Source organism: Rhipicephalus microplus, chromosome 6 (assembly GCF_043290135.1).
Source record: "Rhipicephalus microplus isolate Deutch F79 chromosome 6, USDA_Rmic, whole genome shotgun sequence".
NCBI lineage: Eukaryota > Metazoa > Arthropoda > Arachnida > Ixodida > Ixodidae > Rhipicephalus > Rhipicephalus microplus.
Genome location: NC_134705.1, coordinates 113,788,140 through 113,813,454, shown reverse-complemented (window position 1 = coordinate 113,813,454; position 25,315 = coordinate 113,788,140). Strand labels below are relative to the sequence as shown.

The following is a 25,315-nucleotide window of genomic DNA, read 5'->3' as shown; positions in this document are numbered from 1 at the left end:
GGCCCCAACGCAAGACACGTATTTTGAACGCACAAAATAAGTACCTCGTCCCGGTTCGCAGCAACCTACACCATCATAACAAGTGTCCTTCTCTCACCCTTTACTTAAAATAATGCCCAAGAAACATTGTTTTAGGAGCGAACCTCTTTATAGCATCACCCGTTGGTCCCTCGTAGCCGTTGTAGTTTGTAACAAGTATAACATTCTGACCTCCAAGGTGGTGCCGGTGAGATATTTCTTCTGTGCGTTGTTGAACAATAAAGATAGTGCTCAATGTACACGCCAATGGCTGCTAATGGGGAAAAAGAGACACGAGCATTCGGCTTTAACTTAATGCGCACGTAGCGATCCACATTAGCAACCATTGGCATGTACATTGAGCACTATCTGACAGGAGAAGGTTGCTACATTATACTCGCTGGGCGCAACCTCCTAGGTTTTAGAAAGGTTTAGCGAGCGTACGGCCGCCGTGCCTTGAATACAGTCAACTAGTTAATACCATGAACTCGAGGTGGTTAAAGGTGGGAAGTAGACCCGAAGCGCTAGCCGTAAGAAAGTGTGCGTGTGCCTCCTCTCGTTTAGTCCTTGGAATGTCCGCTGGATAGCGGTGCTTCTATATGGGGAATATATGATGAACAGATGCGAGATGGTGGTACTTGGAGTGTTCAATAGATGGACGAACGGACACACAGATGCATGGATGGACGAATGAGCGGACGCAGGGATGGATGGATGCATGGACGAACGCAGGGATGGACGCACGAACAGACGCACGCACGGACGCATGGACGGTCACACAGACGGACGCATGGACGGACGGAAGCAAGAACGAATGGACGGACGAATGCTTCACCACCTCTCCGTCATTCACTCCATGGATATGCTGCCAATTTTTTATTGCGAAGCATTTTTAGAGAACTTCGGTGACTTTGAGCGTATCTATCTATATCTATCTATATATATATATATATATATATATATATATATATATATATATATATATATATAAGCCGCCTACAGCTCTCCTGGCTGTTTGGCTGTTTCAATAATGGTATCAATACCAAAATTTGTATGGCGAAACATGGCTGTATGACGAGCATAATTGACTAGTCATAACCTCAAGATCATGACATGCATGTCACGAATGCCATGATTTACATTTCTTGGTCTCGCTGCTCTTGCGGTGGTTTCGTTCACATGACATGTTGCAACGCTGGTATGGCAAGACACGACTGCATGGCGAACAAGGGCGGCCGACGCTAACATAGAAATCATGGCATGCGTGTTGTGTAACAACACGACGTCATGCCACACTCATGACGCGCTCGCCGCCGTTTCGCTACCTTCATATATACCAAACGGCACGTGAATAGATGATGAAAATATGTCACTGGTGCAAACAGGATAACCATAAGATGCGTGTCATTGAAAATCATGACTTCATGTGATGCTCATGATTCGCTCGCGGCATATACCAAATTTGGTATTACGTGACGTGAACGGACGACAAAGATGGCATATCCAAACATATTATTCGTGATAGGCATGTCATGTAAAACATGAACACATGCAACGCTTATATCGCGCTCGCGGCCTTTTGGCTAGCTTCACATATATCACATTTGGCATTACGTGACGTGAATTGACGAAGAACACGAATGCCAGGCTCTAATATAAATATGATATAAAAGTCATGTGCAGCATAATTTGCATGCCTAACATTGCTGGCGCTGGTATAGCAAACCTTAGTAGTGCAGTCATTACGTGAATATAAACAACATATTTGCATCTTATCTAGATACTTGAGTGTGCTTAACATTTCTACCTGTGCATACTCTGTACTACGTCTATGCACCTCGTAACGTTGTGCTGATTTTAAAGTGACCTAACAGCCTTCCTTAATCGTGCTTCGCATATCATCGATTTCCACTGCGATCTGCCAATATTTCACGGGCAAAGCTCCTCTTAGTCTAACCATGTCACTGGTCACGCGTAACTGAGAGAAGAGACGAAAAAGAAAAGAATGCAAAAGAAATGCATGACCACTTCTCGTCTTATTTTCTAGATGGCGTTACTCTGCTGCTACTCTCCGAAGTGCCGCTACTTTCCGATTGGCTGCTGCGCGAGCTTTGCCTGATTGCGCGGGAAAAGAGCGCCTCTCTCAGTCCTTGGATAGTCGCTGTACGAGGCGGATTGTTGGTGGGGCATTGTTGTTTGAAGCGCAAGCGTTGAGGAGGCTTGCGCTCGGTTTCCTCGGCTCGCGTCTCGTCAGTGTTACGCGCGCGCCATCTGCATTCTCTAACGCGATCGGACGCATGGACGCATGCATGGACAGACGGAGACATCGATGTATGGACGGATGGACGCTTCGCCCCACTCATCATCATTCACTCCGTGGATATGATGTGAACTTTTTCATGTTCAAGATCATTCGCATAGTTGTTAAAGAACCTTATTCCGTGAGGGATTATCGTTTTTAACTGCGAAGCATTTTTTTTGTACTGCAAGCACTTTTGACGTCTATCTATCTGTATATCCATCTATTCATATTTATATATATTCATCTAATAGACGCTTACTTCTGAGTTCTCTCGTGATCACCCCCTTCACTCAGCGTGAACCAAAATTAGTACTGGAGTGCAACATGCATTGGTGAAGATGACGCGCTTGTCAAGATACGAATAACGTCGCAATGCCGTCACGTACGCCATCGAACACTTCCTGCCAGACAGATGGTACCAATCCATGGAAGGGTATGTGCCACTGGTATGAAGGTATGTGCCACAAACGACTGAGACTTCGTATCTACCAAACCTACGTGGTATCTATCCAGGATAATGAAGATCATGCCAAAAACCGCAGGAGTCGTAGGTGGACAGGCTCACTCTCGGACGGAATGCAAACGCATTACCTGCCGACGTGGGTCTTGAACTGGTGTGATCTGCGCTGGTCTCAGTTTTTCATTATCCAGGAATGACAAGAAAATACATGGACAATATGAACACGTGAGCGTTAAGAAAAACCTGACTACAGCAGCGTTGCCTCGATAAATGCAACGAATAAATGTCAGGGTCGACGTGTTTTCAGCTTGAGCTGCACGTTAAAGAACACCAGATGGTCGAAATTTCCGGAGCCCTTCGATACAGCGTCTCTCATAATCATATAGTGGTTTAGGGACGTTAAACCCCACATATCAATCAATCAATCAAATAATGTCAGGGTCCAAGCAGGAACATGACCAGAGTTTGGGGGTGAGCGTGGTATGTTGTCATGTTCTTACATGACACGCGTGTCAGGATTATCATGTTTGCACCAGTCATATAATCCGTCATCCATTGACGTCACGTAACACCAAATTTGGTATATGTGGAGCTAGCAAAACGGCCGCGAGCACATCATGAAGGGCCAAATATACTTCAATGTAGCGTTGACGCGCGCGCACACTGGACACAGGAACATGACGTTAGCAATACGCGAGTATTTTATAGGTACTTGACAGTGGACCAGAGGGCGCGACGAAGCTTTTTGGGCTGCCTCAGCATTGTTGGTACCGACCGCCAGGGATACTTTGAAAATGAAACGCTCGCTGAACACAGTGACACACTGAAGTGTCAGTGCCCTTTTTTGCACGTTTTCAAAGAACGCTTCCTGTGCGCTTACATAATCAGCTGTGAACCCCCTGCTCACAACTAAAAAAGGAAATGATATGCACGTGCAAGTCCGGTTTTGCTGCATCTACACTCTAAGCCAAAACGGAGCAACAGGGGTATAGGGGTTGCACCTTTCAGGGAGCAATTGCATTGCCACTCCCATTACTCTCCTAAAAGGAGTAACTGCAGAGGGAGGAACCGTTGCTCTCCTTTCAGTTCCTCCTTCGGGGGATGAACAGTTACTCCCTCCAGTTCCTCTCTGCAGACCAACAGTTACTCCAACCAGTTGCTCCCTGCCGACCAACCATTACTCCCACCAATTGCTCTTCTAAGAGCAACAGTTACTCTTTACCGTTCCTCCCACGTGTTCGCAGTTACTCTCTGAAAACCAACTGCACATGCTTCCAGTTACTCCTTGGGGAAATGAGTATTTATCTCGAGCATGCTTGTCACACGCTTAACACATGGCGAGAGCTCCTTGGAAGAGCACTGCTTGGGTGCTTCTAACACAAAAAGTGGACAATATTGAAAGGAAACTAAATGCTTTATTGTTCTTTTTATGAGGCGACGTGTGACCACACGTAAAAGTAGACTTCGCCACACCACAGCCAGCACTAAACAAACACCATAATACATCACAGGTTTTCTGCGTCATCCGTGGAAAAACAATCTTGAATTTCTAGCATAGGGCAGTCTGTGTCATCATTGGTGAGAGAAGGGCAACTTCTCCAATTCTGAAGAACTCAAGTTTCGCAGCTGGTGTTTCCATCAGGCTAGCGCAGCAGAACGTCACCGCAGGCATATGTGAAGCATCTCATTGCTGCAAGAAAAAAAAAATAGAAGTGTGAGGTTAAACATGCCAGAATCAATTCATAACAATGAGTCACACACACTGCAGCAGCGCTTACATTCTAGGATGTCTACTGCAAAACGAAATGTGAAAAAAAAGGAAGGTTCGGCCAAACGTTACTTGGCAAGCCATATAAATGCTGATGTGGTAGACGCTGTTCACATGATGTCTCACACAGTAATATTCTGGAAGAAAATGTGCAGCACCTCAACAAGGCATATTTGTAGCAGTTAAAGATGCCCTTAGGTTCAGTTAACTTGTTTCCTATATTTATTTATTTATTTATTCATGTTACCCTACAGGCCCCAGAAGAGCATTGAGTAGGGGGGGTTACAGAAAAATCACAATAACATAAAGCATAAAAAGAAATTATATCGAAGAAAACAAAGAAAATTGCACAATGGAAGAGAGAAGAACAAACACTATAAGCAAATGCAGCAAAAAAACAAAATGAAAAAAATAAAGCATCGTTATACAAAATCAAGAGAACATATAAATTTGCAGTAGCTCACGAAATTTGACCGGATCTCTTACAGAAACAATTTCATCCGGAAGGCTATTCCAAACTGCGATGGCGCGTGGCAATGCAGAATTATTGAATGACTGAGTGTTGCCGAAGATGCGTCTGAAACTGAGATGATTATGAAGTCGACTAGATGTACGCGAAGGAATGTCAAGCGATAGACGACTGGTCCACGAGTTGTAGTAGTACTTATGGCGGAGGCATAGACGGGTGACAGAGCGGCGGGAATCCAAGTTAGTAAGGGCAATATCGCGTTTGATTTGGGTGATGCTGGAGTGGCGGTTATACATTGAAGTGATGAAGCGGGCTGCACGATTTTGGATGGATTCCACTTTATCTATTAGGTATTGTTGATGCGGAGACCAGATCGATGAAGCGTATTCCAGCTGAGGACGTACAAACGTTTGGTAGGCCTGCTGCCGAATGGTACACAGTAAAAATTTCTACACCCAGAAGGGTGTAAATGAGCTTGTCCCGTGGACGACACCCTAAGGGTGTTAATTCAGCACCTTCCAAAAAGGGTGCTTTACCATGCACCCTTAGAATAGGGTGTACATGTAAAAAAACTGTAGGGTGTTGCAAAAACACCCCTTAAGGAAGGGTGCCTTCGATGTCCATCACTTTTTTAGCACCCTCCGAGGAGGGTGCGAGAAGGGTGCACAAGGGTGTTGAGTGCCCATGGCAGGGGTGGCAGTATTCTTTTAGACTGCACTAATAGATATCAGCATGCACTGGTTGCACAGTACTTAAAGAAAGTGGTCCTGATTATCGATGGTGCGCCACCTGTCGAGCTCCATTCATTGCGTGTGGGTAAAAATATAAACGCGTACAATCGTGTATGAACTTGTGCTGGATCTATATATACTTCACAGTATATGCATAATGCGCGTTACTGAAAATGAAGCCTTGCTGCCCTTGCATATTGCGTTTATTTAATAGGCAAATAAAACATCAACTTTTCTTCTGCCACACAACTTTTTCACCAGGTATACGTTCACGTATACGTACACTACACATGCAACACCTCAAATGTTTATTAAATTTTTTCAGTTTCACTTTATTGACAATTCTTTGCAACATACAATTACACTAGTTTCAGTTTAGTAAACCGCTTCAAGTACATAGAGACTACAAATGAAATACACGCATATAATTCTTTCGGGTATCTACAATCCCAGTGGCTTCCAGTTTAATACTCCTTCGTGTACACAACCGGTTAATAGGAATGAAATACAGGCAAATATATACTTATGATTATTTCAAATATATACAATCACCATTATTTCACTATATACGCCTTCATGTACACAATCGTTCCCAAGAAGTGATGCACACAAAAATATATATGGATAGTGTTTTCAAATGTATACAATCACAGTGGTTTAAGCTTTGTATTCCTGGATGTATAACAATTGGTTATGAGAAATGATGTACATGCAAGCATATACGGGTTTTTGCACATATAACTTTAGCGAATACTTAAGAAACCAATACAATGATCAGAAACACAATAAGCTAAAAACGAACACAAAACTGAGTCAGGACACACAAAAAACAAAAGAGGTAATGCATAATTATGGCTAATGACACAGCTGGGTCACTTTATGCCAAATGTCCTAGCCATTTTGGCAACCATCTCAAATGTATTCGAAAAACTCGTGCCGCATTGAAAATAGTGAACTTCTGGAATATTTAGGAGAGGAAAAATATTTGGTCACGTGGCTGCCTTCTGAACTTTCTGGAATGCCGTCTAGGTGTTGTATGTGAAAAATTTTATTTCAAAAGCACCGCTCCTTCTTTCCATACGAAACTTGGTCTACGTGTTACATAACAAGAGCTTAATTTGGGAGAGTTGGTTCATCGTGGTTGTGTGCTAGTCACAGCAGGACAACTTTAGGAAGAGACAGAAAGGACAGGAAAGAGCACTGACTGTCAACTGAATTTAATGAATGTGCTACGAGCGCTTTTATACGGAGTACAAGAACCGTGTTCATGCGCGACGACACGTGTGAGCACTACAAAATAATCTTAACTGTGAAAAGAATACTCCCGCTCGGAAAGGATAAGTGAACGTGTAGTGGTGCACTAATCATTGGTTTACCTGATAAAAAATACTTCTTCAAACGTTAAATTGGCATTAGGTAAGCCTATTCTCGTGACGAATAGGCCAAGATTGACTATTCCTGTTGATGTTTAGTACACACACTTTTGAAAGCTAGCAAGGGGTGGAAAACAACACGCTAATATCATATCTGCTGGCTATTTTTTTAATTGTGAGACACGTGATGTGGTATAACATGCAAAGGTTTTGGTCATTGTTTTTTGTTGGTCCTGTCTTCTTTAACTTTACTTTCTGCAGGAGGGTTTTGCAAACGGGTGTGATGATTCTGTTGGGATACCGAGCTTCTTTTAGTCTTTTAATCTGGTTTTTAAGCCTGACCTCACCCTTGTGCTAACATGACTTCTGAAGGGTGCCCTGAGTACATGTGGTATCAATTCCTCTTTCTACTAATTTTCAATGCCCACTATCAAAAGGCAGAACATTCTTAGCACTCCTGGGCTGATAGCACCAGCCAATACCTCAACAGCATCATCACACTTGTTTGCGAAACCCTCCTGCAGAAAATAAAGTTAAAGGAAACAGGACCAAAAGAAAAAGAGAATGACCAATCACCTTTGCATGTCACACGGTACTACGTACATAAGGTGTCTCGCAATTTTAGGACATTGTTGTTTTCCACCCCTTGCAAGCTTTCAAAATTTCATGTACTTACAGCAACAGGAATAGTAAATCTTGCACCATTCGTCACTAGAATAGGTTTACTGAATGCCAATCTAATGTGTATGAGATACCGCTAACACGTGGAAAAGTAAACATAGGACAAACTGGGCAATGCTTCAATGATCAAGCAAGACAGCATGCTTTAAATGTTAAGAGGGGCTATAGTAGTCTCATGGCCGGACACCGTAAAGAATGTAAGTGTAGTCCTAGGTTTCATAAAACACGGTTTTTGAAAAAAAAAGCAAGCAGATTTTAGAACTTTATCAGGAAGGCCAAGGATTAATGCATCAGTACACCTTCACTTATCTTTTCCAAAAAAGAGTATTCTTTTCTCGGTTAAAATTATTTTGTCATGGTCACACATGTGTTGTTGCAGATGAGCCCTGGTCTTGTGCTCAGTATAAAAACGCTCGTAGCACCTCCAATAAAATTCAGTTGACAGCGCTCTTTCCTGTCCTTTTTGCGATAAGATTTTTATTACAGAAAGAATTTCATTTTCTTACAGTTTAGGTATAATGATGGGTTTTCATTGTATCACAACATGGAGCAAATTGCATCTCAATACGGACAAAAATCACGATTTTGTGAAATTTGTGATATTTTTTCGTATATTTCAGCAGCTTGAGAGGTATAAAGATGTTTTTTCCTCAAAATAAACCTTCTGTGGAGTAAGTATTCACTGCTCAGATATTCATACAAAGTGCAATATTGTAATAAAAATGCAAACATAACACATTTTGGCTTTATTCTCGGAAGCGAATGTGGCAAAGAAATTGCACTATTAATATTGAGCTTCAAATACCTTACAGAAGCACATTTACTTAACACGTAGACCGAATTAGCTTTAGAAAAAATAAGCGGTAGTTTTAAAACAAAATTTTCCACAAACAGCACACAGACAGCATTGTGCCAGGAAGTTATAAGCTAGCCACATGAACAAAACTTTTTTTCTCGCTGAAATATTCTAGCAGTTCACTGTTTTCAACGCAGTAAGTCAGCACATTTTTTTTTCAAACACAATTCAGAAGGTCGCCAAAGTGGCTGGGACGTTTGGCGTGCAATGGTCCAGCTGTATTTAAGCAAAATACCTTACACAAATGACAATATTTGTTCATCTACCATGACCACACTAGAAGAAGTTGTTCAGGCATTGTGACACTAAAATTTTCAGCGTCGTACTGCCTGAACAACTTCTATGATAAACTCAAAACTCGCGCCGAGAAAAAGCCGCTCAATCACGGTGGTTGTTAAAGGCCTTGCGGCCGTAGACAATGTTGAAAATAAAAAAAAATCAACTCATCAGTGCTGTCACTCCTTCTTCGTCATTACTGACACGGAAGATTTTTCGGTTATCCATGTGGAGGTTCAGGAAGTAGGCTTGCTCTAGGACGTCAGCGGCACCCTCTCATCCTGTAATAAGAGCAAATATGACTTCTCATAAAAGGATGTTCGTGCTGTTCTGGCAGCACCATATATAAAGAATGTGTAGTGTGTATCCTTCGAAATGGCGTGTAATTGACATTACACTAAACTCGAAGCATACAACCCATACATTCCAATAATTTCGTATGATAAAGATAAGAGTTTTCCAGCATACAGCAAATTCCCGAAATGAGGTGAAGTGTAAGACTACAACTCAAAAATGGCACTTAAGAAAGCCTGAACTCACCTAAGAATCAAATTCCTTCTAGGGTAGTGAGCCAGTGTGAAAAACAATCTATAAAGTACAACGTTCAGAACATGTAGCATTAATCAAAACGCACAAGAAACTTACCTCTTCATGTACAAACAGTGAAGACATCTCTGCTTTCTCTTTTACTTGAGAACAAATGATCTTGGGCGTGGCACTAGCGAAAAGGTCTGCAAAAAAAAGTAAAAGATTTACTGACTTTAATCACGCCTCTAACAATCTGAGGAATTGTTACAAGTTACCAATCAGTGCAATTCTGACTGCCTCTATAAGGGCATCAAAAATGAACAATTTTCTCGTTCTTTCTACCCTCACAAGACGCTCCGTCAATGGAATCTAATCCAAATTTGACGCTGTGCTTCCTATTTGCCTGCTTTCTAGACGTAGGGCTGCGAACATGTGTTTTGTGCACCTAATCTAGCACAGAAATTCGTCATCTATAATTCAATCATCTTAATTCATTGTAATTTGATAAAAGATGTGATAGCTCGTCCAGTTTTTAAAGAGTTGCGCCTGCAATAGGCACTGCCTAGCACGTATGAAAGTATTTCTTTAAAAAAATTTTTTTTCAAAGCTTGCTTTCAGAAAAAGCGTCTGGCATATTTCGACAACTAAGCCCATCTTCTGATGGCAATCAGGGGGCCCGCTATTAGCGATTATTGACCACGGGATTTACAAACGTAACCCGCGCCTAAATACTCAGTTAAACACAATCAAGCAAGCAGGAGCGCTCGAACGACACCAACGCGCGCAGACGCCGTCTACATTGCAGCAGCCATGGCTTATGCTAGAGCTACCGCACATAGCTCCCCTCAGTCACGTATACTTTCTTGATTCTGTTATAACGCCGAACGTTATCGCAGATGAAGGCAAAGCACGAAAACAGCAAACAGAAACGAGGGAAAGCAACGCACGGCGATGGCCACAACAACGCGCCTTTGGAAGTCTGCTAGATCTTTCCCTGTTGCTGGTGACACTTGTGCTAAATAGCTTAAAAGACCGAGGCGCACGTGCTGGGAGCATCACGGTATATCAGCACCTCCATCTATACCGTCTTTAAGCAAAAAAAAAAAGCCATTTCGTACAGTGCGCCTCTGTACATAATTTTTTTCTTTTTCTTTCTTTTTTTACGCTTACACCTACAGAAGCACGTTGCACATTTGAGTATTAATAGAAATGTTATTACGATGTAGCCCAAAGCACATCTTAAAACAATATCAATCACTTTGTGCAGTGTGGAGACAATGTGCGATCAGCAACTAATCCCGCCCTTGTTAAGTGATCACATCACTCACTGTATGAGTGATGCAGGCACTTACACAACATCGCGCAAAGCAGTGTGAACTCGTTAAGTCACACGTTTAATCGGGCATCTGCAACAGGCCCGCGAACGCATGCTGTTGTAAATGGCTGGCAGCCTACTTCGGCAGCGCTGCTGCAGGCGCCCAGCTAGCGCTGTATGATTACTACCTACGAAAACAGTACACTCACCGTTAACAGGCCCAAGTTGTCCGTGTCCGCCACTCCATGAATATTCCTTAATCCGAGCGTCACTTCGAACACGGTGTCATGCGTGACCACCATTGAATATGCGCCTGTTCGCTAGAACACACACAGCGGCCAAGACCCCAGACCAACGCAACGCATTTGAAAGACGATGAGACAGAGAGAGCGACGTTGAGAGAGAAGGAGGAGGCACTGGCGGCGGTGCCTCCGCCTAGACGGCGCCGAAATGCAAGCGCTATGGCGCATACGGCGGACGGCCGTTCGGCACGGAATGACTCCTTGTAAACGGCAACTCTCCTTCCAGCCAGTAGCACAGTGACGCAGGTTATTTACCAGCCTCGGGTTCTTTGAGTATTTTGACGGAATGCGATTGCAGTGGGCGAAAAATAGTGAAGCAAAATTTGCGGAAAACAAAGTGCACCATGGAATGGCCAGAAACAATAATTATTTCGTCCTCGGTGGCATTAGCGGGAGAGCATCGCTACACCTTTTTCCAGAGGAATTTCTTTTCGCATTGTCTGTGTCTGGCAATTCCGCGTATGGTGCCGCAAACACTGAATGCGTAGTCGAAGCTGGAACAAATTAATCCACAGTCGCGGATGTTTAGAAGGCTTGTCACGCACCACGAAACGTGCCGAGGTTCTTATAACAAACTTTTTGCTGACCACATGATCATCACATAATTCCATATGGTTGCCCAATGAGCTAGCTAAGCACCTGTAGCAAAGGCAGGGTACGTTCTTGTTAAACGTTGTTAATATAAACGATGGTTGTGCATAAGTGCAGTGACAGCTTTCCGTGTGAATTGGTCATAACCCACGTTTTCGAGCGTAGAAGCGCCTCAGCGGACCTAATCAGCTACCACAGCAAGTTCGTAAGCAATGATGAGGTACGAAAATGTGCAGCTGTTTTCCATGTACTGATTAGTCCGTGTACAGTGCGTTGACCACCGCCATTTCTTAAGCCACCTCCCATATAGACTCCCAGCCTGAACAGGTGTGGGACCTTAAACACTAAGAAGCAGTGCCCCCCCCCCCCGCACACACACACGAAATTTGAGGGCGCACGGGCTGATACACACGCATACTTATTCACAGGCGCACACACATACACGTATACACACATACGGCAACACACACACGCGACCGTAAACGCACGCATGCATTGGCGTACACATGTGCACAGGCACGCTTAACACAAGCACGGACTCGCACATACACGCGCACGCACACATGCACGGGTGTACACACAATCGCGCTTACACGCGAACACATGCGCAGGCTCACGCACACACACCCATACTCGGGCGAACATTATGTTCCTGTATATAATCCACAGCAAACATGTAGCTTATAACCAACGCTAAGGTGAGCTTTCGTAACGTGGATTGCAGTTAATTGTCATTATAGTTGAAACGCGATTTGCCTTTGCTGGCATTCTGCTGTATTCGGAGAGCACCTTCACACATTCTAAGTCTAGGCCGTCATTTAACGCAAGGTCCACATATTCGTGCAGTAGCTACGCTGCTCGGCCGCCAATCCGAAGGTCGCGGGTTTGATGCCGGCCGTGGCAGTCAAATTCAGATGGAGGCGAAAAGGTAGAAGCCTGTGCACTGTGCGATATCAGCGCCCATTTAAGAACACCAAATGGTCAAAATCTCTAGAGCTTTCCACTACGACGACCCTCATAATCATATCGAGGTTTTTGAGACGTAAAATCCCAAATATTATAATTATGTGTTCTTCTTATGCTGCATATTCCATCTGATGAATCGTCACCTACACCCTTCTCAGGCACAAAAGCACCCTTAGAGCCTATTTTAGGGTGCTATCGAGGCAAGCACCCAAACAAATGGGTGCTTTTTTTTCAATCGACCATTTATGGGTGTTAAAGGGTGTTGCAAAGGGTGCTTTCTCGTAAAAGCACCCTTTTACACCCTTTTGGGTGTAAAAATTTTTACTGTGTAGATGGGGAATGATGCAGATTCCGGCGCAAGAATCCCAGAGTTCTGTTTGCTTTCGCGCATATTTTGTCGATGTGAGTACACCAGGCAAGATTAGTACAAAGATGGACACCAAGGTATTTGTATGTAGATGAACGGGGAATTACAGCTGAACAGATAGAGTAAGAAAAGTTTAAAACCGATTTCTTACGGGTGAAAGAAAGTACGCAGCACTTAGATGTGTTAAGCGTCATTTGCCAACGGTCACACCACTGATTTATTAAGTTGAGGTCCTTTTGTAAATGTACGTGGTCTTCTTCAGAGTTATTAGTTCTGTACACTACGCAGTCATCCGCGAAAAGACGAATTGAGGAAGAAATGTTACAAGGCAAATCATTAATCATACACAGCTGAGTGACATTTCTATGAGCCCATTCACCAATGGGCATTCTAAATGAGGTCATGTGTGTGGCAAATAACACGTGCTGTCCGCTCATGTTAAAATACTTATTTAGCTCCTGCACATAGTTGCTCTCGATTCTACTGTTCTATCATACGCTGCTGCGTCTTGAATTGTGCAATACCTGTAGGCACAAGCCAAGCATGCAAAGCCTGCTTGAAAGCAACCATTTGCAGAGGCTACATGATAATCTTCAGTATATTTCTTTGTACCTGACGCAAACGGCTGGACAAAACTATAGACAAATAAATGTAGACCGTGCTACCTTCAAAAAATGCTTTAAATTTAGAAAACTAGGGTGCATTTGTTCACTCGGTTGACGAGTCACAGCCACGAGATATGTAGACGAAGCAATATATCTTAAGGCATGCACAGATATTCTGATTCTTTGTTTGACAGTGTCACAGATAGCTTGCCAATACATATATATTTGAGAGCAACAAGATGTGAAGCTTTTATTAGCTCAACGTCTTGTTGGTTCACAGCCAAACAGGTTACTGCTTGTTAGACAAATTGGAATAAGCACACCATGGTTTCCAAAAAAAAAAAGCATTATTAGAAGTTAGCTCTCGGTGTGAATGTCTGCCTATTTATTTTGTACTGCCTTCTACATGTGCCACAAAGACATTTGTTGAGGATTTGCTACCAGTCAAGCCAAGATCGCATACTTGGTCAATGTGATGGAAATACAAACATTAGAAACACTGCCACCTCTAGTAAGAGCATAACACTTCAGTATCTTGGACTAGCAAAGAGGTGCACAAGAAAGTTAAGCCCACTCTTGCGGAACTTTGAACGCGAATATTTCAGAGTGAGGGAGGTCAACATGCTGTGGCACTTTTAAACCCACGAAACATCTGCAGAAAACAGGGTAAAGGCAAGTCAAGAAACGCTGTTATGAAGGCCTGCGCATGGACAGCTTTGTGAATCTAGGCCCAAGTGTTATGCTTTGTGCAAGCCAAAATCCAAGTAAATAGGGAAAGCATACTTTTAGGAGTACCAGCGTAAACAAATCTTGGCAGTTGGCTTTTTAGTACAAACAGCAATCCCTGCAATGAAAACATAGACATTTTATCTTAACGGTAACAGTGTGAGCACACACACGGGCCAGCGGAGCCATGTCGAATTGTCAGTGCCAGTGTAACCATGTGGCATAATGAACTATTCTCTGGCCAACACATGCACAGTTTGCCCCTAAAAAGCGATGCTTTCATATACGTAGTACAAAAAGTCTGCACTTACCAAAATTCACTTGCTTTCTGTACTTTAGCATCGTTGGGAGCATCTTTATCTGCAGTATAACCAAATTTGTGTCATATCCCTGAAAAAAAAGTAAAAGACATGCATCAAATATTGTTTCATTTGGTAGCAGTGAAGTCAAGTTAAGAACAGCCAAGTGGGAATCAGCCTAATTATGTGCATGCGGCAAATCCCAAACGGCGTTATTGAGGTTGTCGAAATTTTCGTCGATTGGTATTAACGTCGATATGTGACTCAACGGCATGCCAAGTTTTCACAGCGCATAAAGATTTCATGATGCAGAATAATGACAGCGCTAACGAGAACATACAGCATTTATGATTGTCTTTTACAATATTCAGTTTTGCTAAGGTTTTGCATCACTAAAGAAATCTGAAAGATTTGGGTCATTCCTCCTCCAATTGTTCTGTCAATATGTAAACAGAACATGTAAACTGCTCGCTTGATGGTGCGCTTATAAAATAGTACGTTCAGCGCAGAGGTGAAGCAAGTGACGCAGTGATGTGGGCAGATTTTTTTTTTTTTTTTTTTTGGCGTGCGGGGAGGGGGGGGGGGGGGGGTCCGCTTATCTGAATAGGCCCGGCAAGCGAATATGGTCGTCAATTTGGGCTCCCTACGCCCGGCCTAAAAAAATTCTGTGCGCAACCGCCTGGCTATGCCAGTGAAGTTATGCGACAATGACTTGTTTACTTACTGATTTACATACACTTTACATCTCTAAAAAATGCGGCCCAAGGTCCCAACACTCAGCCGTTAACATTACATAAAGCCAATGGTAGAAAAGTGCCAGTATGAATGCAGCTACAACCCCGCCCCAATGTTTTTTCAAGCGAGGTAGTGTTGCGGAAATGAACTTTTAACTGCAAAAGTACACTGGCACTGCAGTGGTGACAGGGGAAGCAAGAGGGTATGCAGGCGGTAATAGAGGTAATTTAGTCGCAACCACTCAACAATGTATTGTAAGAGCATTAAATGTTGCTGGAAATGCCACTCACCTGCACGCTGATGCATGCACAGTCCTTTGTCCGACGAGCGAACAGGCTTGCAGATAGCTGAAGACGTGTTTACGATGTGTTTGTTCCACCCAGCAGCAAAATCCACAACTACTTCGCGCTCCATAAAGATAAATATACACTAACCTTCATCACGAATAAGTAGAAACGCAAATCTGCGACACACACACACGATCAAAACATAGCTCACAGCTCGCACGTCCATGTGCTCGCCAACCACAGACCATATGAAAATGAGTAAGTAGTGCGAACGCGAACCTAGTTGCGCCGAAAAAAAAAAAAACGTCGAGCAGTGGCAGCACAGGCGTCAGCGCAATAATTTCAGTGTGTTCTCCTAATACAGTTATAAAAAAAACTGAGGTACACTAAAACTCATAAATAAATATAAAAAGTTGAGTGTAATTTTTGTTTAGTGCTAGTCAACATAAACACTGAATAAAAATTACTTTGTAACTTACATCGTTTGCTACACTAGCGCCACACTTGTCGTGCGGGCGCAGATGGCGCAGATTTGTCATTCTGCCCTCAAACTACACGGTGAAGCGTGCTACTAAGTGTATGGCTGATGAGAAGCGCGTCTGGGTCCGCTTTTTTTTTTCTTCTCCGATATATTTGGGTGGGGGGGGGGGGGGCTCCTTATGCACGTGTTTCGGTGCTTGATCGACTTTGACGCCCTTACTTCGCTGACGAACGGCGTGTCTAGGCTTTTTTATTGTTGTTTTGCACGTGTTTCGGCGTTCGGTCCGCTTTGACGTGCCAACTCTCCATTCTGCTGCTGCGTGTGTTAGGTATTTGCCGTACTGTATTCTCAGGCCTTCTGTGTTCAGCCAGCGCTGCTATCTTATTATCTACGGATGATAAATAAATGACTGTTTTGGTTTGGTGATGTTTGGCACACGGAACAAACAATAATCTGGCCCATGAATATCAATGTGGGCGGCATGCATATTTGTGTGCGGTGTCCTGCCGGGGAGTAACCGTTGCGTGACGAGAGCATTTACAGCGGTTCCTCCTTCCGTTGCTCCCTTACAAACTTAAGATGAATACAGTTGCTCCCCCATTCTCGAACAAGTCGGCCATCTTGTTCCGCTTGGTCTTTTCGGAGAGTAACAGTCGGTCTGAAGGAGTAAAAACAGCCGTTGCTCCCATTTGGGCCATTTTTGGCTTAGAGTGTACTCTCTAGGCTACTCTTTGGAAGACATGGTTTTCCTGCGCCTGCTCGCTAGGCTGTGTGTTCTGGCGCTAGCATCAGATCTCATAAACTGCACTGCCGGGTGCATATAGTGTGACGCTAGGCGCGACAGGCACGACCAGTGTCTGTCGGCGTGGCCCAACGGCAACCGGCCAGAAATGCGACATGCGGCATTTAGCGCCGATGCGTTACCCAGACAACACTACGTCTCCCTTTTTTCGTGACAGAGGGATGTCGGACATGCTGAAACAAGCATGCGTCAAAGCAACGCAGTGCGGCACACGCCTGCGAGTATATGGCAGAACCAGCGCCTGGCGTGGCAACACCGGCCTGACGCGACGAAATGAACGCCGGCGAGCACGCGCACCGCGTCACGTCGAAATGTATTGGCGCCTTCACTGTTTTATGTAGTCTTGTTCTCACATGACACGCATCTCATGATTATCATGTTTGCACCAGTCACATACCTTCGTCATTCATCGACGTCACGTAATACCAAATTTGACATATGTGAAGCTAGCGAAACGGCCACGAGCGCATCACGAGTGTCGCATGTAGAGTCATGTTGTTACATGACACGCATGTCGTCATTATCATGTTTGGATGTGTCATGTACCTAAGTCGTCCGTTCGTATTGCGTAATACCGATTTTGGTACATGTGAAGCTAGCGAAACGGCTGCGAGCGCATCATGAGCGTAGCATGTAATCACGTTGTTACATGACACGCATCTCATGTTTGTCATGTTTGCACCAGTATCATACCTTCGTCATCCATTCACGTCCCGTAATACCAAATTTGGTATAAGTGAAGCTAGCGAAACGGCCGCCAGCGCATCATGAGCGTGGCGCGTAGCCATGTTGTTACATGACACCCCTCTCATGATTATCATGTTTGCATCAGTCACATTTCTTCGTCATTCATTCACGTACCGGAATACGAAATTTGGTATATGTGACGCTAGCGGAACGGCCGCGAGCCCATCATGAGCGTGGCATGTAGTCATGTTGTTATATGACACGCATGTCATGATTTTCATGTTAGGGTCCATCGCTTGTGTTCACCATGCAATCATATCAAACCATACCAGCTTTGCAAAATGTCATGTGAACGAAACCACCGCAAGAGCTGCAGCACTATTAAATGTAAATCATAACATTCATGACATACAAGTCAATAGTTTCATGTTATTACTAGTCGAATATGTTCTTCATACAGTCATGTTATGCCATACCAAGTTGGCTATCAATACGAATATTGAAAAGGCCAGGAGAGTTAAAAGTCGTAGGCGGCTAGTTAGATAGATAGATAGATAGATAGATAGATAGATAGATAGATAGATAGATAGATAGATAGATAGATAGATAGATAGATAGATAGATAGATAGATAGATAGATAGATACGCTCAAAGTCGCTGCAGTTCGCTAAGAAATGCTTCGCATTTAAAAAATATCACTTTGATTAAGCATCGCCTCCCAACCAGCGTCCTACAGCTGTAAGTGCGCTGTGAGAGCCCATCGGCACCTGCCGCACGCGCACGTTGGCAGAGACACGGCCGCGGCCGTGGTAGAGATGCCGCCGATACCACTCCGCTCGGGCTCTGGCCCGGGCCGCTCGGCCATTGGCTCAGCATAGCACGGTCGCGGCGGCTATTGCCATCTAGTGGCCGCCGGTGGAAGGCATCATTCTTCGTGCCACCGTGACGGCCGCGGACGGCACACTAGTAAGCATATTCAAGGCACTATCATCATCATCATCATCATCATCATCATCATCATCAGCCTGACTACGTCCGCTGCAGGACAAAGGCCTCAGCCATGTTCCGCCAGTTAATCCGGTCCTGTGCTTGCTGCTGTCAATTTATACCCGCAAACTTCTTAATCTCATCTGCCCACCTAACCTTCTGTCTCCCCCTAACCCGCTTTTCTTCTATGGGAATCCAGTTGGTTACCCTTAACGACCAGCAATTATCCTGTCTACGCGCTACATGCCCGGCCCATCTCCATTTCTTCTTCTTGATTTTAGCTATGATATCCTTAACCCCCGTTTGTTCCCTAATCCACTCCGCTCTCTTCTTGTCTCTCAAGGTCACACCTACCATTTTTCTTTCCATTGCTCGCTCCGTCGTCCTCAATTTAAGCTGAACCCTCTTTGTAAGTCTCCAGGTTTATGCTCTGTAGCTAAGTATTGGCAAGATACAGCTGTTATATACCTTTCCCTTGAGGGATAGTGACAATCTACCGGTCATACTTTGAGAGTGCTTGCCAAATGTGCTCCACCCCATTCTTATTCTTCTAGTTACTTCAATCTCGTGGTTGGGCTCCGCGGTTATTACCTGCCCTAAGTAGACATAGTCTTTTAGAACTTGAAGTGCACTATTACCTATCTCGAAGCGCTGCTCTTTTCCGAGGTTGTTGTACATTACTTTCGTAATGTACAAGGCATTACACCTTGCATAAGCAATACATTCGCATTTGAAAAGCGGAGCCTCGAACAGGCGTACACTCGGGGAACCTTTCTTGGCACTGAAGCGGAGCTTATGAACATTAGCGCTACGCGAAGAAGTCCGATTTGGCATGCATATCGTAACTCTAATTGGAAAGTGACGGGGCTCAGCATCAGCGTTTCATATAGATGGAAACTCCGCTTTAGCGTTTTCTGCACTATAGATCTGTGCCGAAAGAAAAGAAGTGGCTACAAGTACCAGAAATCAACTCCTGTAATAATTATGTTTACATCTGCTACACCACCAAAACCAGCGTGAAAAGCTTTGCAAAATATCCTTGCAATTATAGATTGCTGTAGCGCACACAGGTTTGCCCCGCCGCAGCGGTCTAGTGGTTGTGGCACTCGACCACTAACCCGAAGGTCACGAGGTCGACCCCCAGCTGCGACGGCTGCATTTCCCACGAAGGCGGAAATGTTTGAGGCTCGTGTGCTTAGATTTAGGTGCACGTTAAAGGACCCCAAGTGGTCGAAGTCTCTGAGCTCTCCAGTACGCCATCTCTCGTAGCCATATCATGGCTTCGGGACGTTAAACCAGATATTATTACCAGTACATACAGGTTTCCCTTTTCTAGCGGACAATTACGGCAAGGGTGTTTTAGGACAAACGATTGACAATTTAGAGAACGAAGTACTCAACTATGGAAGAGCAATAAGCTGTCCCAGAGCCAGCCATTATGACACGATGTGTTTATAGAAAATGCTTGACGATTTAGAGTACTATGTATTACTCTACTATGGAGAGTGGCGAGCTCTCTTTCGAACTGCAGCAATACCAGCCGGGTCATCCTTGACTTACAGTACGATATCACTGTACCATGGAGTGCGTTGAGCTGCCCTATAGCTTCAAGAGTGTATACATGTCAAAAAAGTGTGGATGTTTAGAAAAAATGGTTAACGATTTGGAGTACTTCATAGTCTACTATGGAAGAAGGCGTGTGTGTTCGGAAAAAGTTGACGATTTAGAGCACTTGGTACTTTGCTTGGTAATTGATACTATAGATGAGCATAATGCCGTCCCGTAGGCCTCTCACTCGATGAGGGCGTGTCGAAAAAAATTACGCCGACTCGGGTGGACTCGTCGCGCCACAGAATGTGGATGTGTGTTTAGAAAAAATGTTTAACGATTTCGAGTACTTGGTACTCAACAGAAAAGTAAGCAAGGACTTAGTGCATTTTTAGCTGCGATCACACTGTAGTGCGCAAGCCGTGCCGGTCACTTGCTCCTCATAACCTCCCCAGCATCTTCTTGTATTGGAAGTGCCTTTGTAAAAACATTTGCTTTTGTTCTTTGAAAATTACAAAGATCAGAAGACAATCGTACTTATCGTGTTCAGAAACGCCCGGCTTCTAAACGCAAGCACTTTTCTGACAAATATCGAGAGCTACGAAATCGCTTTCTTGGAGGGAATATTCAAGCTGCCAGTGTACAACTCTGCTGGTACCAATCTATCGAAGACTTCGCGAAACATCACCACGACAGAGGTAGAATTTATCAATCTTGTTTCACATTGCCGCTTGTCTTCGACCACCTACCTTCAATCTGTTAACTCGTGGCGTCATTCATTGGCAGATTCGGAGTGACCCACGAACACTGCGCTGGAGCACTCGACTCTGGCGGAGCGCAACAGAAGGGAATCTACCAGTGGAATAAATGCGCTCCCTCTGGAGCAAATGGCAGGGTCAGACAGAAACACGATGCACGCGTCTCTCTTCTTGCTTGAGTGGGCACGCTGGGCACAGCGAGGCTACGCTAGCAAAACGTGAGCTCCGACGCGAGGCGCCACTGACGCAACCGGCGCCGTTGGCGCGCCCAAAGTTGGCACCATTTCAAGGCATGGGGCGCTTGCGACTTCCGGTCGAATCCGCCGATTTTCGCGGAGTATAAAAAGTTCCTCCATGGAGTAGATCGCGCGACGGAGCTGCTCGAGATCTACTAATGGAACATACAGGCAGCACTCTCAATCCGCCAATGGAATAGACCTGCTCCACATGGAGCAGAAGAAAGTATTACCGGAAGTTCTCCGAATCTTCCTATGGATGACACCATTAGCTAGAGAGGCGTATGGCGTCACTCTTCGTCAGTGTGTGCTTTACGAGCAGCAGTTTCGTTTTAGTATTGTTGAGTTTAAGGTTCCGAAAATATGATATGGTTATGAGAGGCGCTCTAGTTCATGAATCCGGAAATTTCGACCACCGGGAACTCATTATTGTGCACCTATGTCTAAGTACACGGCAGTGATGCCAACCAATTTCAGGGGCGAAGCTTCTTAAAAACGAGCGATGTCTGCTGTTCCTCAATGATGATGCTGCTGATGCCAATGAAGATGAAGCGCGTTCCAGACAACAGATCCTCTTTCTGCCATAACAGCACAACACATGCAAGTTACCCAGTATACGTCATAATGTTCACCATTAGGACAATGAAGGACAAACGCGTTTCACACCACACCATCATGGCATAGCACATGCGAGGTACCGCTTATTTATTTTATTTATTTGTTTATTATTTAATATTATACAATACTGCAGGCCACAAATGGGCCCAAGCAGGAGGCGGGTGTTACAGAGCCGTTAGATCAATTATGACTATTAAGCCATGATGGCCACGATGAGGCTGATTACGATGATGATAATGACGATAATCACGGGCAACGACAGCCTTGTGCAGTACATGACGTCTCGATGCGCACTATGATGGATTCCGTGTGACTGACAGCAACCAACAACCACTAAGAGAACGTGCACATATTCTTCGCCAACTTCAGGCTATATCCTACCCCACAAAGCAGTAATAATGAAGGCAAATCAAAATCCAGAACTCAGTTCAACATACCATTCATGGATAACAAGCAATAGACATTGTGTATAACTGTACACCCGTTCGTCACTCATTTACATGCGTGAGGGCTCACGGTCACGGGCGACTTACGGTAACACCATACAATCCCACTGCTTTACCCACTCATCATCATTTAGTTCATGGATATCTCATAATTTTTTGTGAAGTACCCTACGTGAGGGTCAAAATTACTCCCCGCAAACTGGTTTATTGTCCAACAATTTATGGTACGCCCAAAGATAGCGTACTGAAATCGTTTCAAAGTACGGGCTATACTTCACTTACAACACTAGGGGACGAGTAGTGGCCCAGAAGCCGGTAGCAACGTCAGTGGTTTTCGAAGTAGTTTCAAAGCGAGACTGAGCAACATCAAAGACAGCAAATAGGAACAGAAAGTGTATACTACTGTAATGCAGTTGCAAAAAGAAACAGAAAAATATTAGCTGTAGTGTAAACGGCTGGCATAGTATGTGACAGGTAAAGAAAAGCGTTTAGCGAAACGTCGGTGAACAGGCATTGACTAGCGACCCCGGAAGGACAACCTGGTCTGGGAAGATATGCAAATTAGGATGAAATAAAGAAGAATACATTTTAGAATTCTTAGGGGAAGGCACTGGCCGTCTGAAGCGATTTCGGATTCCGTTAGAACGCGTATATACAATTCAATGTCAAGTAAAAGGCACGTTCCGATTGAATGTAGAAATATAAACCCATTTGTATATTAGGGCACTGGCATTAGGTTTCAGGGTCAATATTGGCAAGGTGAACAGGTGGGTGATGGAAATAAGTACAAAGCGATATGAGGTTCGATAGCGAAAAAGCAGGCAGGAACAAAAAAGAAAAAAAAACAGGTTGATTTGCGATGAAGGGTTTAAAGGTGCAACAGAATCGATAGTTGGGCTAATTCGATATGCTTGGTATGACTGTCCGTTCAAGCGCACGAATAAACAAAAGAAAGAAAGGACAAGCGCTTTCTCGAAACTAAACAGTTTATTAGAAAAGGAAGAATATATAAACAGGCAATCAAAAAACAACGCATGCGGGTGCAGGCAAAAAGTACACCCGTGGGGCGTCGTGATGAAAATAGAAAATAGGAGGATAGCCGTAATTCCTTACCTTCATAAGACATCGTATGAACTTAAGCAACTTGGTAATAAATACAAAGTCGATGCGCATTTCTCAGCCAAAAGCAAACTGCAGTCCATTTGTTCGCGCAGGGACAGAGAGTTTCTGCAAGGTCGCATGAAACACAGCAAAAGGTTCGCAGACTGCGTGATGGGCGTTGTTTGACTCCTCTTAGCTGTGGTAAAGTGTACATAGGTCAGTCGGGAAGGTGCACCCAAGGAGGATTAAAAAAATTGCTGGAGTGGAAATGATTGCGCAGAAGTGAAGCCGTTCCTCTGGCAAGATGGCAGTTGTGGCGGCCAGTTTACTAGGGGCATGATAATGTGTCACCGTTCAGCGATTACAAACGAAACGTTTCCCTCGCTGTCACAGAACGAGTGCTCAAAATGGGCGCGCCGCCAAATTCTTGCGATAACGCGCAGGAGTGATGCGGCAAGGTCAACGGAAAAAAAGAAAAAGAAAACATCTAAAGGCTCCCCGGGCACGCGACGCTCTCCCCTCGGAAACGTGGCTTCGCCGATGAACCTCCTCACCCCACAGCGGCGGCCGGGCAAGCACTGGAAAGTTCTAGAAGGAAAGGGTTGCCGGGTTGAGTTATCGGTCGGGGACGGCCCTCGTACAGTCTCGCGCCTCTCCCCAGCCTTCGCTGCGTATCACGCCGACGAAATGACGAGAACTTTCTGGCATGTGGCGCGGAAGGTATTTAACCGAGCAGCCGAGGTGAGAGATCAGGAGAAGACGGAAGTTAGCGCAAGAGCGCGTAGGGTATCCCGCCGTGTAGTCGGCGAAGGTCTTGTCCGTAGGGACAAGGCAGGAGAAGTGAGGTTTCCTGGAAGAGAAACTTCGAAGGAGAAGACAGAAGTTAGCGCCAGAGCGCGTAGGGATTCCGCAGTGTAGTCGGCGAAGGTTTTGTCCGTAGAGACAAAGCGGGAGAAGAAGACGATTTCCACATAAGGGGTGACGACTCGAGCAACAGGCAAGAGTGTGTGTTTACCGCTATCGAGCGAAGACGCGTGGCGACCGCTGCGTGTGTGAAGGCAACGTGTTCGGGCGAAGAAGTTTGAAGCTTGGAGACTGGCCAATTGAAGACGCGAGGTTTCCTGGAAGAGAAACTTCGAGGGCGCGGAACGACAACAACGCTGGACTTTGAGTGAGTGGTTCTCGGAAGAGTATCATCCAGACTTTTGTTCCAAGAACTTTGGACTGGATAGGTTTTCTATCTCTTTAGTCTTTAAGTGTCTTGGTTGTTCAATGCATGCGACTGCATTGTAGTGCGTACCGTTGTCTGTGTCCGTTGTTTTGAGTGTGGCTGATTGTACTGTGTAGTACGTTGTATGATTGGTGACGTATTGTATGTAACTATTGTGGAGTGTGCATTCTTGTGTATTGTTTTCAATCTGCTATTTTTGAGAATATAATATTTGTTTTGTTTATCAACTCTCGGCTCTGACTTGTTCTTTGGGCCACAGCCGGCGTCCGCTGGCGCGCCAAAAAGGACCACTTCTAAATTGTCCACGCTTTCGTGGTGCGGTTCGAGGGGCCAATACTTCGGCCCTTGGAATTAGCCCAGCGATCGCCTCCCTAATTTACGGGACCTGTGTGTGACAATTAATCTGGCGTCCGCGACACATGACCTTTTGGTGCACAGTGTGTCCGAAGTAGTGAGAAAGAGCCTCGAGTTGTTGATACTGCTATCGGAACGATGTTATGTGTTGCGAAGTGTTCTCGTTAACGAGTGCAGGAGAGTGTTCCGATATACTGATTTAGGCAGATATTTTTTGCACGCGGCAAGGTTTTAGTTGCGAGAAACAATGGATCTCGAAAAGTTAGTCGCTCTTGGTGAGAAGATGGGTCTTTCTGGCGCCGAACTACGGAAATGGGTAAGCCAGAAGGAGAAAGAGGCGGTGGAGAGAGAGAGGTTGGCAGCTGAGAGAGCCAAGGAAGAAAAAGCAGCTGAGTTGGAACGAGAGAGGTT

The 25,315-nt window shown here is 44.6% G+C and overlaps 1 long non-coding RNA gene across 1 annotated transcript; it reads right to left on the bottom strand.

The window, feature by feature from the left end:
- Positions 1-4,175: 4,175 nt before the first annotated feature.
- Positions 4,176-11,149, bottom strand: LOC142765434 (uncharacterized). The gene is made up of 3 exons (XR_012884246.1): positions 10,987-11,149; positions 9,580-9,665; positions 4,176-9,215 (listed from the first exon to the last, which is right to left on the bottom strand). It is a non-coding gene; the product is annotated as an uncharacterized LOC142765434 (long non-coding RNA).
- Positions 11,150-25,315: the final 14,166 nt, after the last annotated feature.